Source organism: Ceratotherium simum, chromosome 8 (genome assembly GCF_057802395.1).
Source record: "Ceratotherium simum simum isolate JZ-2026a chromosome 8, ASM5780239v1, whole genome shotgun sequence".
In the NCBI taxonomy this organism is placed as follows: Eukaryota; Metazoa; Chordata; class Mammalia; order Perissodactyla; family Rhinocerotidae; genus Ceratotherium; species Ceratotherium simum.
In genome coordinates, this window is record NC_141907.1 from 11613021 (window position 1) to 11634732 (window position 21712).

Genomic DNA, 21712 nt, shown 5'->3' on the forward strand with positions numbered 1-21712 from the left:
AAAGACACATCAAGGGAGTTTAGGTTCTACTTAATAAGCAAGACAGAGCAAAGTCGGACAAACCCAAAGTTTTATTTTTTGGCCATGAGTGTATTGTTTGCTCACTAAAGATGCTTATTACCCCTTCTCTAGTTTCTACAAGTCCAAAGAACACTCTTTAGTGGCACGAATTGGTTTTCAATTCAGTAAACCTACTTTGAATACGTGCTGGGCAGAAGGCACACAGCTGGATGTGTTGGGAAATACGAAGCACAAAAATACGTCTCTTTTCTTTCTGCCTATGTCCACTCCTATAGCACCTTATGTTTGCCCCATGTTTTCAAAACACTTTTCAGAGTATATTGTAACTGGTAGTTTATATATCTCTATGAAGATAGTGAGAGTTATGAGGTGCGATATTCTATTAAGGTTGAAAGCAAGCTCTAAAGCTGCCTGGCTTAGTCTCCTGCAATATCACTTATCAACTATGGGATCTTAGGTAAGTTTAGTTGACTCTTCTATGACTCATTTTTAAATTTGTAAAAAAGTGTGTATTAGTTTCTTATGGCTGCTGTAACAAATTACCACAAACTTGGTGGCTTAAAACAACAGAAATTTATTCTCTCACAGCTCTGAAGGCCCAAAGTCCGATATCAAGGTGTCAACAGGGCTGTTCTCCCTCTGAAGGTTGTAGGAGACAATTTGTCCCTTGTCTTCTCCAGATTCTTGTGGCTCAGGGTGTTCCTTGACTTGTGGCCACATCACTGCAATCTCTGCATTGTCTTCTCTATATGTCTCTTCTCTGTATGTCAATCCTCTGTATGTCTCTTCTAAGGACATTGTTGTTGGATTTATGGCCTATCTTGATAATACAGATGATGTCCTCGTCTCAAGATTCTTAATTATATCTGCAAAGACTTTTTTCCAAATAAGGTCACATTCATAGGTTCCAGGGATTACAACATGGACATATCTTTTGGGGGGCACCATACAACCCACTACAAGAAGCTATAATAGTTTGCCTAGCTCTTATATTTCTTGGGAATATTGAATGAGATGATGCATGTAAAGCTCTCAGAAAAGTACCTGGAAGAGAAGAAATCTTTAATAAATGGTAGCTATTATTATTATGTCTCGCAATGATTGTCTCAGGAGTTGGCACATATACAGTCCTTAATACCTGGTTTCCTGTTTTAAAAAACTGTGATTCTTAGGTCAAAAAACTTAACTAGAACACTTGAGACATATTGCCAACTGCAAGGGTTTAAATAGATTTTGCTAGTTAATCTTCACTTTAACAAGAAAATTCAATTAACCAGAATTCTCATTCCTCATCACACATGAACCTTGGCAGTACTGCCAGTAGCAGTATTTTCCAAAGGGAGATTATCCATGCCAAGGGCATGATGTTCTCTGTTCTTTGCCAGTCCCCAAATAATGAATGACTTTATCTGAAATAAAGTTGGACAGGTCATGCGTATGTGATCATAGACTTGGAAAGGCTAGGAAAGCAACCATCAAATAACCACCATGCAAGATTACAGATGTGAGGATGGACTAAGGTTGGCAAAGACATGACTTCCTCAGGTCACTTCTTGAGTTAGTGACAAAGCAAAGACTAGGACTCAGGTCTCTCAATTCATCCCAGTCTTAGCCTCACCAACGATCTGCCTCATCTTGTTGACGCTGTTTGGTGCGAGAAATTAATACGAATAATAACATCAGCTATTTAAAAGGATTCAGAAACCAATTTATGTGACTTAGCACAGTCTTATTGTCATAAGCTTTCAATATTCTATTCCAATAGACCAATGTAATCATATAGATAACAGCCATATAAACTTGTATTTCACTTTTATTTGGTAATAGCAACAGAGAAAAGCAGTGTAGTAAATTTCAGCCACCTTATTTTGACACCCAACTTCTGCAACTTCCCTTGGTAATATGATCACCTTCTCCTCCCCTTCACATACCTTCTGCTCCAATTAAATGAAGTGCTCACTAACTCCATACCTATTCCATGCTTTCTCCAATCCATATTTTTGCTCCAGCTCTCGTTCTTTTTATCTTGAACCCCTTCTCCTCTATTCCTACATCTTCAAATCCTGTTATCCTTGAAGGCTCAGTTCAAACTCTATATGATCCAAAAGCTTTCCTTGTTTGCTGCCACCAAGTAACATTTCTTATCTCTGAACTCCCATTTCACATTTTTTACACCTTTATTATAGCAGCAGTCATTTCCTAATTTACATTTTTAAATCTTCTCTCTTAGTTTATTAAGGTATCAGAGACATCTGTAAAATGAGAGTTAAATAGTATTTATGTTACAGAGTTTATTACAAACTGGGAAACCCCATATCCAAAGAACTTTCTGAGAGAGGTTTAATATATGGTCTTGATACCATGGCCACAGCTAAATGGACCAGGATAGGAACCCGGTTCAAGACCAGTCAATCCCTAGACTGACCAGCAACGATGCAGTGGCAGACAGGGATGAGAGTGATGTGCTGGAGCTGGCCCCTACTGGCTCACAGGATCCAACTGTTCATTTTCAGGACGTGAGGAGCCAGGTGACATCATGTCAGTACCTTGAAATCAACCATAATGGGAGCATTTGCACCATGGAACCTGGCAAACACTACAAATCAGGGGTGTCCCCTCACCCCAACCTCTCACAGATAGCCAGTTAATAAACATTTATCAGTACACCACTGATGCTAACAAACCGAATCTTCTTCCTTGGCAGTTTGAGTGTGAGACCTATGAAAGAGTCAGTGGTCCTTAACAGAGAAAAAAGCAGAATAACTCAGAAGAGAAGGCTGTGAGCAGGAGACATGAGATAGCAAAAACTATGAAGTAGCAAAAGCCATAAGGGGAGAGACAGGAATGGAAATAAGTTCATCAGTGATGGCAGGTTCAGCATAAGCAGAGGCAGAGAGTGATGTTGTTGATATGATGACAAACTCCTGGAGTAGGAAAAAAATAGATGTTTTTGCCTGGGGATGGTGACTAACTCTAGTTCCTGGAGTTTTGCTGAATCCCATATGACATCTTCTAAATCCTGCTCTTCTGTGATGCTGGCTCCATGGTGATTCCTGTTTTCCTTACTATCCGTCTCTCCTGAAAGATGAAGCTTCATCACAGAGGACTTGCAGCCCAAGGAGCATGACAGAGTGAATGTGACACTTTGCAACTCATTAACGGCTTTCACATCCATCCTCACATTTAATCCTCACAACAACCCTGGTGGGCACATAGACCACCAACTTTTGTTAGCACCAACCAGCATATCAGACAAGGAAGCTGAGGCTCAGAGAATCTGGGGAACTGCCCAAAGTCACAGCTAGGAGAGAGCAGAGGTGAGATAAGAACCCAGGTCCTCTGGGATCAGGATCAGAAGCTCTGTCCACTTTGGGCCTGGGTGATCTGTAAGGGTGATGTAAGATGTGCAATGCTCTGACACTCTGCCCACTCAGATCACATTCTGTGAATGACAAGCAGGGTTAGTCAACAATCAGAAGGAGCAAAGAGGCCAAGAGGTAGGAAAAGTGAGAGAGAAGAGGTAAAAAGAGAGAGAGAAAAAAAGCTTGATTTGAAAGTTTGGATGCCATATATAGATAATATGGTATATAAGTATACACACACGCATATACACATGTGTATATATAATATCACATAGATTATATTTCATGTACATTATGTAGCATCAAACACCCCTGGGTTAAAGTCTCAGCTTCCTATTCATTTGTCGTGAGAACTTGGTCAAGTCATTTACCCCTCTGAGACTTCGCCCATAAAATGGACATTAATTTCTCTGTTTACTTCATAGGATTCTGCTAAGGCATAATGAGAAAATGTATGTAATGTGTGTAATGGCACAAAGCTTGCCGTGGAGTTAGTATTTGATATATTTGGTGTAAAGCTGCTATTATTTTAAGTAAAATAATAAAAACAATAAGTAACTACGATAATTTCAATTAATCTGACTTTATTCTAAAAAACACTGACTGCTAATGAAAGGATTGCTATACATAAATTAATGGTATTTTATACATGTGCACAGTCGGCTCTATGAAAAAAAAAGCATTGGAAACACACAAGGCTCAAAATTAAACATCTTTAAATAAAACATAAAGCAAAAACAGCTGCTGCTGGAACTTGGTCCCTAGGCAGATTTGATTTTTGAAAATGACAAAGAGGCCAAATTGTGCTTCGATTCCTGGGCTGCGTGAGAGTAGGAAACGTGATTGCTTCCCTGAGCTGACAGCCCGCTTGAGGGAAAGATGCAGATGCTTAAACAAAGGATATTGTATGCTGGACACACAGCTTTCTGGGACCCTCAGCCAGCAGGGAATTCTGCAGCCACATCACAAACAGCGTTGCTGAATTTCCTTCCATTTTCTGAAATAGCAACCACCACAAACGAGATGCCCTAATGGGTGCCATAAATGCGAAAAGAGCAAATTCATTAGGCTGATATAGAATAACACTCCTTGCCATCAGCAGAGAAATCACCTGTATTTCTAAAGACCTCGGCATGTGGCCTTATCATTTCCTAATAGAGCCTCTGCTAATACATTACAGACCAAGACCAGTTCCACCTGGGAGATGAGTTTCTCGTGCTGTGACCTAGAAATTAGACCCAGGATGTCTGTCAGACATCTTTTTGAATATAATTCAGATACAATTCCTTTTAAATATAATTTTAAAGTTAGTAAAACAAAGCCAAAGAAAACGCATAAAATAGAGGCAAGGATAAAATCAACCACCAAACACACCTCCCTAGCACAATCACTGCCTTTCGCATAAGCGCTCTCCAGCCTTTTTTCTCCCGTGATTGCTTTCACAGAGTTGAAGTCAAGTATCCAAGGGATTTTGCAATGTGAATTTTCGGGACCTGGGCTGGCACTCTGTGAGGTAGAGTAGGACAATGGAAGGTGATTTGAAGTGTGTCTATTCCATCCCACCCACCTGCCAGGGTACCAGAAAGTACCCCTAAGAGGAGATTCATTTCTTTGAGGAAAGGATTATGGATTCAGGTGCTTTCCTCCCACATGAGTGGGACTATCCCAGGAATGAGAAGGAGAAACAGGTGCTTTGTCATGGCCCCAGCCCACCTCTCTTGCCTTCCCATATCACCTTCTCCCTCATACCCAGTGTTCCTGGCACAGCGAACTGGTTCCAGGTGTTTGACCACCTCTCAAGGTGCTCACTCTCTCTGAAACTTGCCCTCCAGTTTATAGCTAATTCCTTTTGACTGATCAGACCTCATATCAAAAGCCCCTGTGCTAGGAAGCCTTTGCTGAATCTGACCCGACCCATCACCCCAGACTCGGGAGGTGATTCAGAACACCACAGCTGCCTCTTTGTGGCACTTATTACACTATTCTAATTTTGGTTTTCATGTCAACCTCTTTCCCAAGGGGGAGACATGAAATCACATCTAGAAGGGAAGTTAAAGACCTAGAAGCTTGGCTTGTGCCACTACCTACAGCGTGCAGGGTGGCCGTAGTGAGCAGCACATGAGCAGCAAGACCTTCGGTCCAAGAGTGAAGTGTGATCCATTGGGATGCTCCTTTCCCAGAGCTCCGAGCAGGCTTTCAGGCTGGGGTCAGTCCTTAAAAGGGTCACACCTGAAGAAAAGGAATCTTCAAGAAGTTGGGGAAATACAGTCATGATCAAATGGTCTGAGGCTCAGAGAGGAGATGGGCCAACATCAGCTCTCACTGTCAGATATATGATTTCAGGGAGGAGTGAGAGGAGGCGGTGACTGAAACCCACAGCGGGAGCTCTCTGAGGAACCTGAAGGCCCTGAACTGTCGAGATGGAACAGGCAGACATGAAGCCAAGGACAAGAGTGGTCAGCCAGCGTGTTGCAGATCATATCCCTGTGTTCAAAGAAAGACGCCAGAATGACGCAGGGCTATGGTCTGCAGGGCTGAAGCTGTCCAGGAAAAGGAGATTAGAAGTGCCCCCCTGTAGTTCTCAAGGGTAGAATTTCTCTAGACCATAGACTTCCAAAACAGTTTATCTGTACACTTGTGTGACCTCCCCTAATAGTACCCAGCACAAGAGCTGGTAGACAGAGGGCACTAGATATATATTTGTTGGATGGATAGATGAAAGGATGGATGGACAGATGGATGGATGGATGGATGAATGGACGGATGGATGGAAGGATGGATGGATGAGTGAGTGAATTGTTACTATAGGGTTACTCAGAGATAACTGTGTCTCAGAAAGTAATACAAAAACAGATCACTAGGGCAGTCAGTCATCACCTCAGCCAGGAGTCCAGAAGGAGAGACCCAGAAGCAAAGCAGGACAGATCCAGAAGCAAAGAGAGAGGTAGCTTGCAAGTACACAAAAGAAAGCCTACTGGCCATAATTCTATTCTTGAGCTACACCCTGCTTCTTAACTAGGTACCATTTTATGGAATACTCAGGGCAGGGTTCCAGCATCCATATGTACAAACGAAGAACACTGTGGAACTTTAGAAACCCAAAGGACTTCAGAAGTCCTGAAAGGAATTTCTTGTGATACACCTTCCTAAAACAAAAATTTCAAGGAACAATTAAAAATAAAAGATTGGAAGATGATATGACAGGCAAAAGTTGACAAAAAGAGAAACAGATATAGCAATATTAATATCAGGTCACCTAATTTAACTATAAAATTATCTCTTTGCTGATTGGGATTTCATCAGTACAATGAGGTGTTAAGAGTAGTCATCTCCTGCTAACCAGCTATTTTCATTGGCAGTTAAGTCTTTGATTTACCTAAGTAAAAGTTAAGTAAATTAACACATGTAACACTATCACTTAATAAAAATAAATAAAATAAATTCATAAAATAAACTAATAAAAAGTTAATTTGCTCAATATGGTTATTGAATAAAATCTTTCAAGACATAGGTTCCATGTGGCAACAGTAAATAAAAGGGGAGGTACTCTACAGAGAAAAGTTTGGGCACCTCAACCTAGTCCAAAGTTCTCAAAAGAGGGCACTGAGGATGCCAGAATTTCTGGAATCTACCCACAGACATACCACTGGGGTCTGACTCCAACACTCATGCTCTTTCGTACTCAATCAGTTCTGTCCTACAAAATGAAAAGACTATTGCAAAAGGCTGAGTGGTTAAATGCCCTGCAGCCTTGCTGCTTTGCCCCCACCCTACCAGCTTGACACCCAGTAGGCAATGGTGTGGAGTCTCCCTTTCCAAGGCTGTAGTGAAACAGCAGACACCCCTCAAATGCCACTGTATTAGTCAGGGTTCTCCAGAGAAACAGAACAAATGGGGGAGAAAGAGATATATGAAGAGATTAATTATAAGGAATTGGTTCACACAATTGTGGGGGGTGGCAAGTCCGAAATCTGTGCTGTAAGCTGTCACGCTGGAGATTCAGATAAGAGCTGATATTGCAGTCTTGGGTATAAAAGCTGAAAACTCAAGCAGGATTTCTGTGTTGCAGGCTGGAGGCAGAATTCATTCTTTAGGAAAATTCAGTCTTTGTTCTTAAGGCAACTGGTCACCATAGTCTAGCCAAGTTGACTCATAAAATTAACTATCACAGCCACACTTCTACCAGCATTCAGAAAGCTCCTACAGCAGCAGAAAAGAGGCTCTTGGTTTTGAAGATGCCAACATCTTTGGCCTCCTTTCCGGATTCTGGCAAGGGGGAAATAATACATTCTGAGCGAGAGAATTACCAGTTTTTAAAATGCTGACAAGGTGCAAACCAGCCCCAAATGGCCTTCTAACTGGGTGATTAGCACACGCAGGGCAGGGCTAGCTGGGCACCACCTTCTCAGCACATTCCTGCACCCCAGGCACAATCACTTGCCCATGTGCCCTGCACCTTGTGGGGAGTGGGAAAGACCTAACCACACACAATGAAAAGGAGCTCTTTTATCATTAGATGTGACTCTTGCCCCAACTTGCCACACCTAGCTGGACTGGGCCAAATGGATTCCATTGCCAGGTTGTCATAAACGTCTTTCCAGCCCCAAGCCATGTGTCCTTTCTGCTTAGCTGCATTTTGGAGTCATGGGAAAGCACTCACACACCCCTTCCCTCTGTGGGCCAAGGGGAAGCGCCCAGAACAGGCTGTGGGAAACCCTGGATTGGGTGTCCACATCTCCGCTGCCTGGCACTGACTGAGGTAGTACAGACTTCGTTGGTTTGACTCATTGACCCAATCATGCCCAGGCCCGAGAAATTCAGCCTTTCCTTTTATTGTTTTATTTTTATTTTTTAACAAGGAATTTGTTGTCTTCTCCAGCTGTGAAGCATCTTTCTGCTTTGGAGGTTTCCCGCACCCCCATAATGGAGTCAGAAGCAGACTCACAAGCTACTTTATTCCTGGGCCCCTCATCTGGGAAGCAGGAAGGATAGCAGCCACCCAGCGAGTCCTTGTGAGGATTACAAAAGACACTGGCTGCTAAGCGCCTAACACCAAGTGTGATTGAACCAAGTCCCTTTCTTCTTCCCTGTTATCTAGGTAATGCTCTTGTTGCAACGCCCCGTGTGTTGTCCCTGTGGACCACACAACATCCCCTTGAGACAGGCATTGATTATCCCCAGCTGGAAGCAGTGGAAACTGGGAGTCAGTTTGCCATCCTCTTGGCTTTGGGGTGAATAGGAAGAGGACCCACTTTGTTCCCAAATTCATGCATTGGCATATTCAGGCCTTTTGTTTCATAACGTATGACAGATCAGGGTAAACAGATGTTGACAACAGTCAACCGGGACAGGCAGGCAAGAGCGAGCCCTGGGGCCACTGCAGCAAGGCCAGGCATGAAGAAGGCCACAGAAGAGGGAGGAGGTAGGATGTGCAGGGCCAGGCTCAGGGTGAGTGTGCAGGAAGCTGTGGGGAGAAAGAGTGAGGATATGAGCCACACAAGCAGAGAGGGAGAGAGAAAAGGCCACCTTACACATGACGAACCAACTGTGTGAGGTTCTGTAAACACTCGTGGGAGGAAGGCCATCATCCGGTGAGAGAGGCTGTGGTAGGAGAAAGGCAGCTTCTCCACCCCAACTGCTATGTCGAAGCCACTAACGTCTCTAGCCTGGGATACTGCAACAGCCTTTCAACTTTTCAAGGTCTCCCCGCTTCCAACCTTGACCCCTCCAGTCTAGTCTCCATACAGCAGCCAGAGAGAGCTCACAAAGGCATGAGGCAGCTTATGTCACTCCTTTGCTCAGAACCCTGCAGTGGCTTCTGTCTCAGAGCAAAACCAAAGTCCTCACAAAGTCCTTGCAATGACCTCTGCCATCTGCTATGGTCTGACCTCCACCCCTGACCTCTCCCACTACTTCCTAACATGCTTACTCTGCTCTACCAAACCAGCCCCTTTGCCAGTCCACACAAAAGCCAGGCCCATGTCCATGGTCTGAGGGCCTTAGCACGGGCTGCTCCTCTACCTGGCATGTTCTTTCCCCAAAGATCTGCTTGGTTAACTCTATTGCTCAAATCCTGTATTCAACCCTGCTTGAATCCCATATCCTCAATGAGGCCCACCCTGCAGGCCCTATTTCCTATTGCAAATTACCCCCAGCCCCTACTGTTTCCATTTCCCTTCCCTGTTCTTTCTCCTCTGTGTCCACAAGTTTGTTTTTTTTTTCAATTTTATTTACTCTTTATCATCTCTATCTCATCACTAGAATGTCAGCCTCACAAAGGCAGCAATCTTTGTCTATTTTGTTCATGACTGTATTCTAAGCTCTGAGAACAATCCCTAACAAATAGTGGGTGCTCCGTAAATGTTTGTTGAATAAATAAATGAATCAATGAATGAAAGAAAACACACTTTGGACTCAGACAAACTCAGGGCTTGAATCTACCTCCACGCAGCCCCTCTTGGGCAGGTAGATTAAGCTTTCTGAGGCTCAGTTTCCTCATTTGTAAAATGGAAATCATTAGTTGCTCATAAAGTTGCTGTGGGGAATAACTAAGAGAAGTTTATAGAAAATGCCTGGCACAAAAAAGGCTTTCAATAGACGTTAATTTTCTTTAAATATTTTCAGAGATTTTCAGCACTAGAGTATCTAAGAAGAGAGATTGCTTATTTTGATATTCTGGGCTGAAGGAACCCATAAATATTTGTGAACACCAACTTTGTGCCAGGTACTATGCTAGGCCAGTGAGTAAGAACAGATAAGAAAGCAACTGTGCCCTCAAGGAGCAGAGTCCTTGAGAGAAGCAGATCCAACAATTCTGTGTGTGAAATAGTCTATTAGAAGCATTTGAGAAGTGTTATGGGAGGAAAAAAGCAGCAGAAATTTAACTCTTTAAAAACTTCTTATTTTGAAATAACTTGAGACTTATAAGAAGTTGCCAAATAATGCAGAGCCGCGTATCCTTCCCCAGCTTCTGCCAAAAGTCACGTCTTACGTAACCACAGTACATCACAAAAAACAAGAAATTGACATTGGCCAGTTTCAACTACAGATCTTATTCAGATTTCACCAGTTTTCACATTCATTCTGCGTGTGTGTGTGTGTGTGTGTGTACACGTGTGTGTAGTATTATAAGATTTTATCACATATATAGAGATTAACTGTTAGAGAAAATCAGAAAGGATTTGGCAAAGGTAACACAGTATCTTGTTTATTTCTCATTATTCTGGACTTAATATTTCCATTTTACAGATAATATAGTGAAGCTTAGAAAAGCTAAGTGACTTGCCTATGATGACATATTTCCTAAGTGGCAGAGCTAGTATGTGCAACTTTCTAGCACTCCACACGTGTTGACGTGAAAAACCTTAAGGTCAGAGGTTGGGGTGCATTAGCATTAAAAGTTGCCACAGCTAAGTTTGCTGCTACAGAACTGCTGTTTATAAGTACCAAATTGCTATTTTCTTTGATTTTGCCCCAATATCTGGGCTCTGGAATATCTTTCATAAAACGCAGGAAAAAGAGCCCTGATATTTCAATGTTTCCTGGGGGAAGGATTCCCTGGGAATCTCCCACTCTCCTTATACTTTCCAGCCAGAGTCACCTCTTCGGGCTTTCAGCTGGAATCCTGCAGAGCAAAGAAAGCAAAAAGGTTTAAAAACGGGGGACATGGAGAGAGGCTTAAACAGCCTGGGAGGAATCCTGCAGAAAGAAAGTGACTGTTGTCCTTCCCACTAAAGCTCCTTTTTGTTGCCCAGTCTGGCTGAAAGCAGCGGGGTTTGAACGTCAGCCAAGGGACAAAGGACTTTTTGGCTAAGAGAAGTAATTGTGATCATGATGGGCCAAAACAGGAGGGAAGTGTTTTACGTGGTAACAGGGCCTACTGAATGTCAGAACCAGGGCCTGCGGGGTGTAGTTTACTTCCGTAAGCATTTACTAAGCACCTGCTTTGTCCCAGGCATACTCACTTGGTTAAGAGACAACCCCATGCCTCAATGAACTCATAGAGGAAACATTCGTTCTGTTCACTTGTTCACTTAATCTCTCACTCCTTTAGCTATATAATTTAGTTATTAAGAACATAGCCTTGGGGCCGGCCCCTTAGCTTAGCGGTTAATTGCGTGCGCTCCGCTACTGGTGGTCCGGGTTCGGATCCCAGGTGCGCACTGGCGCACCGCTCATCTGGCCATGCTGAGGCTGCATCCCACATAGGGCAACTAGAAGGATGTGCAACTATGACATACACTATCTACTGGGGCTTTGGGGAGAAAAAGGAGGAGGACTGGCAATAGATGTTAGCTCAGGGCCGGTCTTCCTCAGCAAAAAGAGGAGGATTGGCATGGATGTTAGCTCAGTGCTGATCTTCCTCGCAAAAAAAAAAAAAAGAACATAGCCTTGAAATAAGAGAAACAGGTCCATTCACTCAAGAAATATTTGTTTGGTACCTACTAAGTGCCCAGCACTGCTCAAGGCACTAATGGAAGCAAAGGTACACAAAATATAGATCTCTAGCCTCAGGGACATTGATTGGGTCGGGGAAGAGGGAGGGAAAGACAATAAACCATAAACATAACAAATAAATTATACGTTAGAAGCTGGTAAGTGTTATGGGAAAAAGAAAACATAGAACAGGGTAAGGAGCCTGTGGAGTACGGGGCAGGCAAGTTTAGAATACTGTATGAAATAAGGTTGCCAAGGTGGACCTCATTGAGAAGGTGGCACACGAGCAGAAACCAGAAGCAGGTAAGGGGGTGGGCGGCCATGTGGATATGGGGTTAGGGAGGGGAAGCAATGCAGGTAGGGGAACAGCTAGAGACTAAGGCCCTAATGTGGGACCATGTCTGCTCTCTCCAGGAATAATAAGGAAGCCCATGTGGTTAGACACAGAGGGAGGAGAGAGGAGGAAGAGAGTTAAGACTTGGGGCTGATTATGTGGAGCCATGTGGGCCATGGTAGGATTGCTGCCTTTATTGAGTGACATGGGTAGCCACAGCAGGGTTTTAGCAGAGAATTGCCCTGATTTATCTCATGTTTCAACAGGATCACTCCAGCTGCCACAGTGGGAATAGACCTTAAGTGTACAAAGCTAGAGGCAGGGGGATCTGCTGGGAGATCATTGCAGTAATCCTGGAGAGAGGTGACAGTAACTCAGGCCAAGATGGTAATCATGGAGGTGAGGATAACTGGCTGGAATCTGGACCCATTTTGAAGACAGAACCGAATTCCTCATGGATTGACTGTGGTGTTCAAGAGAAAGGGAGGAGTCAATGATGATGCTAGGGTTAGTGGCCTGAGCCAATAAGGATTGTTCAGAGGCTTATTAAAAGGATGACATTGGGCAAATCTCTCAAATTCCATTTTCTTCTTTGTAAAATGGAGAATAATAATATCTACATTATAGGGTTGTTGGGAATATTAAAGAGAGAATACCTGTAAAGCATTTGGTTTGTGAAAAGAGCACATAATAAGAATGGATAATCAACCAATTGATTTTGCAGCATGTGAAGGCACTAGAACGACAGATTGAGGAATTTTGAGAAACGCTGAGTACAGATAGGATGGAGTAGGGAGTGACTGAAATGAATGAGGAGACTGAGGTTTCATTCTCATAACGACTACTAGTTTTTATATTACCTTAAGTACGTCTTTTAACCTCATTCCACCTCTATTTCTCAGTATGTAAAATGAGAGGGAGGTTGATGGAGATCAGGGGTCTGCAATCAAATCCATCACGTGTTTTTGTAAATAAAGTTTTATTGGAACAACCATGCTCATTTGTTTCTATACTGTCTATAATAGCTTTCCAGCTACAATAGTTGAGTAGTTGTGACAGAGACAGTATGGCCTACAAAATTTTAAATATTTATTACCTGGCCTTTTACTGAAGAAGTTTACAGACCTTTGAGCTAGATAATTGTTTTTCACATAGGTATAGACATAGAGCCGTGAAATCTTTTCTTCAAATGAAGTCTTAGTCAGAAGCCTAATATGTAACACAGAATTGGAAAGTATCTGGCTGGTTGAAGGGTGGGGGTGGGAGTGATATGGGAGGTATCTATTCCCACTCAGATTCTGACCACTCTCACATCCAAGGTAAACCGTGATGCACCTCCTCATCATCCCTGGGGTTCCTAAGAAAACAGTTTGAAAAACAGAACTCTAAGATGATCTCTAGGGGCTCTTTCAGGTCTGTAATTCTGATAGCCTATAGATGGATGTTAAAACAAAGTCTAAATATACTCAGATGACAAGTGAACAGAATAATAATAACCATCCTCAGAAACGAGATCATGTCAAATAAGCTTTATAAATTAGATAAACTAATAGTTGAGTTGAAAGCCTCAAAATTGTTTTTTCTCATGCATAGAAAGTTAATGTAAAGCCAAAATTCAATTCTTATTGTGGCAGATACTTTCAACCTGAAAAGTTAGAGAGGTAGCACTTCCACATTCCTGACTTCTCCTTAATGACCAATTAGGTTAAATGTTTCTCTTCCTCTTAATATTGTGGGAACTCCTGAAATTTTTCAACTTCAATCACTATTGCCTTTTCTAATAAAACTTCCATAAGAAAGAATTTTCTCTATCCTGCCTTCCTCTATGTTGTCCTGACTTGGATACCTGTGCATTATAAACTGAATATTTGTGTTGCCCCAAAATCATATGTTGAAGCCCTATTATCCCCCAAAATGATGGTGTTTGGAGACAGGGCCTTTGGGAGGTAGGTAGATCATGAGAGTGGAGCCCTCATGAATGAGATTAATGCCCTTATAAGAAGAGATACCAGAGAGTTTGCTCTCTCCCTCTTTCCCTGTTTGAAGCAGAGTGAGAAGGCAGCCATCTTCAACCCAAAAAGAGAGCTCTCACCAGAAACTAAATTGACTGGCGTTTTGATCATGGACGTCTGACCTCCAGAACTGTGAGAAAATAAATGTCTTTTGTTTAAGCCTCCCATTCTATAGCATTTTGTTATGGAAGCCCAAGATAACTAAGACATTGTGTCTCCAAACCCATTAGCTTACCAATCAGTCTCCAACTTCTCCATTCAAATAGTCCTTGTAAATCCACCTCTTGTAAGCAACATTGCTTATTTATTTGACTGATTCCTCAACACCAGTCCAAAAACAAAAACCATCTGTTGGTCAAAATCAACAGTCTATCCCACACAAACATTCTGTGACTCATGTCCAAAATAAAATTAACCATCCCCCATTTTGTCCTCTATACTCATCCTCCCTTCCTCACTTCTATTAATATCATCTTCATCTTCCCAGTCACCCAAGTTAACAACCTAAGACTCTATTTTTACATTTCTGTTTCTCCACTGCACAAATCCAATCAGTTGACAATATCTATTATCCTACCTCCACAATATATTTTGCATTCAGCTCATCTACTTCATTTCCACCACCATTTTCTAGCTCAAAGCCTGTTGACCTCAATACTAGACTATTCACTTCCCTGGCTTCAGTTACTCTCTTCAAGATCATCTTTCACAAGACTTCCAGATAAATTTTCTTTAAGTACAAATCTCATCATATCATTCCTCTAGTCAAAAACCATTAATAGTTCTCCCTTATTGGTGGAATAAAGCCAGACACTTGTTTCTCATTTAAGTTCCTCCTCAAAATTTGGATCCTATCTACCTTCCTATCTTTAATTCTCACTATTCCCCTGTGTACACTCTACATGCAAGTTTAAAGGAAGTATTCACTCTCTACTGAACTCTGTCATCATTTGTCTCTGGCTTCTTCTACCTGTAATGCCTCCCCCAGCTTTGCTACATGTCCAAATCCTTCAAAATGTTTTTCTTTGATGATGTCTCTTCTGATCCCCATTCCCCCTCCTTTAAATACCCTCAACTTTTTAACTGGACCTTTATCATGGTCTAATTTTGACTGTGCTCTAAATTTTACCTGCCTATGGTTTGTCCCTGGTACCTTCAGCATTTAGCATGTTCTGTTTGTTAGGATAATACTAGCTGCTTTGACAAATAAATCCCCAAATTTTGGTGACTTAACACAATAAAAGTTCACTTCTTTCTCAGGTAGAGATCCAGTGTGGGTGCTCCCACTCAGTAGACAACTCTCCTCCACATGGTGATTCAGGGCCCCAGGCTCTTTCCATCTTGTGGTTCTGTCATTTCCTAAGATTTTAGAGTTCTCTGCTTCCAGCTAGTAGGAGGGAAAAGAGAGAGTAGAAAAGCCACACTTCCTAATCACCTTTACCTGGACACCCATCACATATTCATATTATACTGAAAGAACCAGGCACTTGGCCCAAGGGTGAGGAAGATGTAGTCCCTGGCTGGGCAGCTCCTCCCCGGGGATAGCTCTAGTCTATAAAAGAAAGAGTGGAAATTTTGGGTGGAGTCTTAGTCTTCTCTGCCACACTCTGGCTCACAGGGCACACTTTATACCAAAAATACATAGTTGGAGACGATAAAATTTAAAATGCTCACCATTTATTGATCACCTATAATGGCCCCTTTTGTGCTAGGAATGATATATTTATTATTTACAACACAAAGAGTAACATTGCAATATAAAGATAATAACCATTTCTTTTGAGATGTGGAAACTTTGTTTCAGAGATATTAAGGAATAATAATAATATCAGCAACATTGACTGAGCATTGATTTTGACATGGACTAAGAACTTCACAAACAAGGTTACCCAAGGTTATAAGTTGTTGAGAAAGGTTTTGAATCCAGTCTGACTCACTCTAAAGCCCATGTTCCATCCATTACTAGTTCAATCTCTCCTTCACGTTCCATAGCCAAAGCGTACATAATAATAGAAGTTGGTATTTATGGGGTGCTTCCTGTTTGCCAAGCTGAATTATATACATTTAACAGGTATTGTGTATTATAATATATAACCTGCAACATATTATGGTACTGTATATTATATATTAAAGGCACTATTATATATATATATATATATATATATATATATAGGCAAACATGAAGCACTCCATAAATGTCAACTTCTATTATATATTATATAATATTATCATATGATATGACATATATATTGATATATATGATATATAATGGTACCATAATATATACTGTATATATGTGTGTGTGTATATGTACATATATATATAGAGAGAGAGAGAGAGAGAGAGAGTCATGCGCCACATAACAATGTTTTGGTCAACAACAGACGGCATATATGATGGTGGTCCCATAAGCTAGTACCATACAGCCTAGGTGTGTAGTAGGCTACACCATCTAGGTTTCTGTAAGTACACTCTACGATGTTCACACGATGACAAAATCGCTTAACGACGCATATCTCAGAACATATCCCTGTCATTAAGCAACACATGACTGTATGCTGTATGATACCTTTATCATGTCCTTTATACAGATGAGGAAACTGAAGCACAGAGGGGCGAAATAACTTGTTCATGGTCTCACAGTGAACAATAGCTCTTGCAGATGTGAACTTGGGTAGTTGGATGCCACAGCCAGAACTCTAACCACAAAGTTTGCACCTGTGCTAATTCTCTTGGTTCACAGGCCTATTTGTCTTCCTTGACATCAGACTGTGAGGCTATTAAGGACAGGAACTGTGCTGTATTTGTCATTACGTTCCCAGTTCCTAACATTGCCTGGCACATTCCAATAAATGTTTGTTGAATTGAATTGATGAAATTCAGGGAAAACTGCCACCAAAAGTAGGACTAGAGTTTAGAATCTGTGAGGTTAGAGAAAGAGCAACAATTTTCGCCTGAAAAAGAAAATAGCCTGGCATTTCAAGATGCAAATTAAAGTCCAAGTGTTTGGTGAGATCACTGTTTGTCTTTCTGGTGAACTTCTGCCTTCTTGGCAGTGGGCCAGGGCTGGAGAGCCCACACAGTAACGAGGTCATTCTAGCTCACCCAGCCTGTCGAGAACGCCCTTATCACCCTCTTCTTGTGTGTCTCTCCACCAAACATTGCTCAAGGACTCAAGAGACAGGAAAATGCTTTTCTGTTTGCATTGTAAGTTTGGGAAATATGTCTGAGACAGAGAGAAATCACAGGTGTTTAGAAGTTCATCTTTTATCTCTGAAATATAAATAGAAATGGGGCCTGTGTGAGGAAAGTCTTAGGATTTCCTAATGAGGAGACACAGACACATAAACATAAAATAAATAATGAAGATTTGTGAGGGGCTTTAGATATCACAAAGCACAGCTATACACAGTATCCTGGTTAATTCATCCAAATCAAATCCAAACAAATCTTACCACTTTTTATCAAGTAAAAGGGAAGGGGTTTTCATTTGTTTTTGTTGTTGTTGTTGCTGCTGTTTTGTTAATTTTTGGTGAACTAATATTTAGACTTTCTGTGCATATAGCATATTGAGTTCACACTTTGTTCCTCTGTTCAAAATAGAAGTGACATAAAAAATATATACACACACACGCACACACACACACACGTGAAAAAAGACATTGCCAGAAATAAAGTGGGAAAAAAGATTACCTTTCTTGGATGAGGAATGGGGTAAAGACACAAATGAGTGAGAAGGGCTGTAGCCAAAGGCTCCTAGGCTCTGTGTCTGGAGTGGGTCTGAGGGTTCAGCTTCTACAGGGTGACTGAAACAAAACTTAAGCCACCACCCGAGATGGAGAGCCAGGACTAGGCTCACCACTCATAGCCATTGGAAGGATATATAGGGTTTTCCTCCTTACGAAAAAGGGGTAAAAATACGTGCTGCCCACCCCCACTGGGAGCTATGGATTTTAGCAAGCTTCAGACTTGAGAGAGCCCAGAGGACACAGGCACCATTGCTTAATGAGAAATGGAGCCAAGCAACATGCTGACTTGGAGACTGGATCTACAACATTCCCATTATTGTTGTGTATGGAACAGGATTCCTGAAATGCTAGGGTGAGACCTAGAGATCTATAAGTGGGCCTGGGAGCAAGGGGAAGGCATTGGTTAAACCATTAGGTAAGGTGGGATTAATACAGACGGTGAGAGAGAATAAATAAAATTCTCTCCTTTAACTCTAAACCTATGCCTAGCTCCATTTTCTAGCCTAACCCTAATGGAATAGCAATCAGGAATTAGAAATGCTAGATACCTCTGAAGTTGGAGATTTGGTGAAACAAAGATTAGAAGGACTGACTACAAGTGTGTATGTGTATAAGAAGCAGTTAGATTCCTAGGACACTTCCTATACCCAAAATGACATAATTAATCTTCACATTCCACTTACCTCCAGGGCCACAAAAGACTGGAAGTTTATCATTGGAGCCACTGAACCAGGAGACTCTGGATGCAGGAACACCAGGCATAGCTGAGGGAAAGGTACAGAAATAAAAATGCTAAAAATGAAAGCCTAGCATCCTTCTTTCACTCAAATTCCAGAAGGCCATCAGCCAGGCTCATACCCACAGGCAAGAGAGTGGAGGATACTGGAATGTTTTAGTAGACCAATAAGCCCAAGTGAAAAGATCTACCGTTACCTACAGAATTAGAGATTCTGCAAGGAAACAGCTGACTCTTTGCTCAACTGCCCAGTAGTGAAGCCCACCACTCAACCAGTCCTGATCCCATGCGTAGGGTTTTCAATGAGCTCTTAAGTGCCTTACTTTTCAATATAAATGGACAGCAAAGAATCACCAGTTTTCTGAAGAATACTTGTAATTTAGTAAACAGACCAACACAATTTTAAAAAAAGAAACAAGGAAATAAATTAAATACAGGAAGCAGAAGAAATATTTCTTCAAAAACCACAAATATTCCCAAAGAGGTAAAAGATATTGCATCTATGAAACAGGAATGAATACTATTTAAAAGAGACAGTCATAAAACAAAAACAACAACAAAAAAACCCCAGAGCTCTTTGAAATATAACAAAAATTTTTAATTCAATACACTATTTGGAAGATAAGCTGAAGAAATCTCCTAGAACCAAAGTTCAAAAAGCTAAATATAGGAAATTTTTTTAACTAGAGGATGTGTTTAGGAGAACCAACAGCTAAATATTAGGAGTTTTGAAAAGAAAGAGTAGAGAAACACAGCAAAAGAAATAATCAAAGAAATAGTACAAGAATGTCCCAGAATTGAACATAGGTCTAGAGATTGAAAGGCCCCCCTGAGTGTCTAGTACTATCCAAGGACAATAAATGAAAAATGACTCACACTGAGGCGTAGTATTGTAAAATTTTACAACGAGAATGAATAAAAGATCCTAAAAGCCTCCAGTGGGGGAAAAAGAGAAAATTGTATGCATTCATGCATTAGAGTGGCACTGAACTTCCTTCTAGTAACATTGGATTCTAGAAGACAATCGGGAAATATCTTCAAAATGCGGACAGAGAGAGATTTTAAATTTAGAAGTCTATACCAGCGCAAACTATCAATCAAATGTAGAAATAGAACAGAGTTTTCCAAACTGGAAACATCTTTCAAAATTATCCACCATGAATTCAGAAAGATAATGAAGGGTGTGTTCTACAAACCAAAGTAGTAAACTTAAAAAGAGAAAGCAAGGGACCCAAAAAAATAGGGATTTTAACCCAGGAGGGAGACAAAGGTAGTTCTCACGATGACACTAAGAGGATATCCCTGGACAGCAGGTGCTCTACAGGTCCATAGAGCAAAGCAGATCAGTGCACAGAGATGTAAGCCTTCAGGAAAGACACCAGTCTCTTTCTGTCTGATCATTCTCTCTCTCTCTCTCTCTCTGTCTCACACACTCACACTCACACACACACACACACTTGATATTTTGCCTAACGTGTCTGAATATTACTAAAAAGAGATTACATTACACTTTTGTAAATGAGATTTAGAATGAATTAATGATAGGTATGTGGAAAACAAAGCAAAGAAAAACGAGGAATTCGTTAACTCTAGAGAAAACAATATATAAACTATATACATACACACATAAACAAGAATGGAGAGTTAATCCTAGTATCCTACATTGCTCAGTGGTGAATAATATTTACACATCATAATATAAATACTTCTTTAACCTAAAATGTGGTATAACTATATTGGGAGACTGAGAGATATAGAGAAAATTATTCATCTTCCAAAGTAAAAATTGAATAGAAAATATCTAAAGCTGAAAAAACAGCAGTATATTAGTATCTAAAAATGAAAAACCAAGATATAGCAGTATATTTATGTTATTTGGAAATGTGAAGGTAAATACAAAGAGACACTAAAAGATTTGAAAGAGGTTGCCTCTGGGGACTGGTAATTAGGAGTGGATTCTCCTACTCTAGAACTATTTGACTTTTAAAACATGGTCATGTGACACTATGATAAACTAAATTAAAAGGGGAAAATACAAAAATCCATTAATGTAATATACCATATGAAAAATATAAAGAAAAAAATCTTAATCCAGGAAATCTAGATCCAGGAAAAGCTTCCAACATAACTCAAAATTCACTCAAGACAAAATGCTTAGCAAACTAGTAGTAACTAGTAGTCAAATAGAATCTCTTTAACCTAAAATGACTGCAAATAGCATATTTAATAATGTTGCTTTAAAAGTGTTCAAGTGAAGGGGCTCGCCCCATGGCATAGCAGTTGAGTTCGTGTGCTCTGTTTTGGTGGCCCAGGGTTCACAGGTTTGGATCCTGGGCGCAGACCTGCGCACCGTTTATCAAGCCATGCTGTGGCAGCATCCCATATGGAGTAGAGGAAGATGGGCACGGATGCTGGCCCAGGGCCAATCTTCCTCAGCAAAAAAGAGGAGGATTGGCAACAGATGTTAGCTAGGAGCTAATCTTCCTCAAAAAAGAAATAAATATAAAATAAATAAAAATATTCAAGTAAAGAAACAAGATAATGATGCCCTCTTTCTCTGCTTTCATTTGACATTGTAGTGGAGGCCCCAGACAATGCAATAAGATAAGGAATAGAAATCAGGAATAATAAGGAAAAGAAATCAGAAATATACAAATTGGAAAATGATGAGCTTTCGTTATTTCATACAGTAAAATTTTCTTAAGAAACACCAAGATAACTTGTAGGAAAACTATTTAGAATTGAAAAAAGAGTTCAGCAAGGTTTCTAGATATAAGATCCGTATATCAAAGTCAACTAGAAGGGGCTGGCCCAGTGGCACAGTGGTTAAGTTTGGCACGCTCCACTTCGGTGGCCTGGGGTTCACAGGTTTGGATCCCAGGCATGGACCTGCAGCACTCATCAAGCCACGCTGTGGCAGCTTCCCACATGCATAATAGAGGAAGATGGGCACAGACGTTAGCTCAGGGCCACTCTTTCTCTAGCAAAAAGAGGAAGATTGGCAAGAGGTGTTAGCTCAGGGCCAATTTTCCTCACCAAAAAAAAAAAAAGTCAACAAGAAA

At 41.1% G+C, this 21712-nt stretch overlaps 1 long non-coding RNA gene across 1 annotated transcript in view; it reads right to left on the reverse strand.

Annotated features, from left to right (window-relative positions):
• Nucleotides 1–575: 575 nt before the first annotated feature.
• LOC147916389 (uncharacterized) overlaps nt 576–21712 on the reverse strand; it is a 28339-nt gene continuing 7202 nt past the window's right edge. Inside the window, exons 2-3 of the long non-coding RNA XR_015552976.1 lie at nt 18598–18678; nt 576–1065 (exon numbers count right to left, since the gene is read on the reverse strand). This is a non-coding gene — a long non-coding RNA (uncharacterized LOC147916389). The remainder of the gene's footprint in view (nt 1066–18597; nt 18679–21712) is intronic.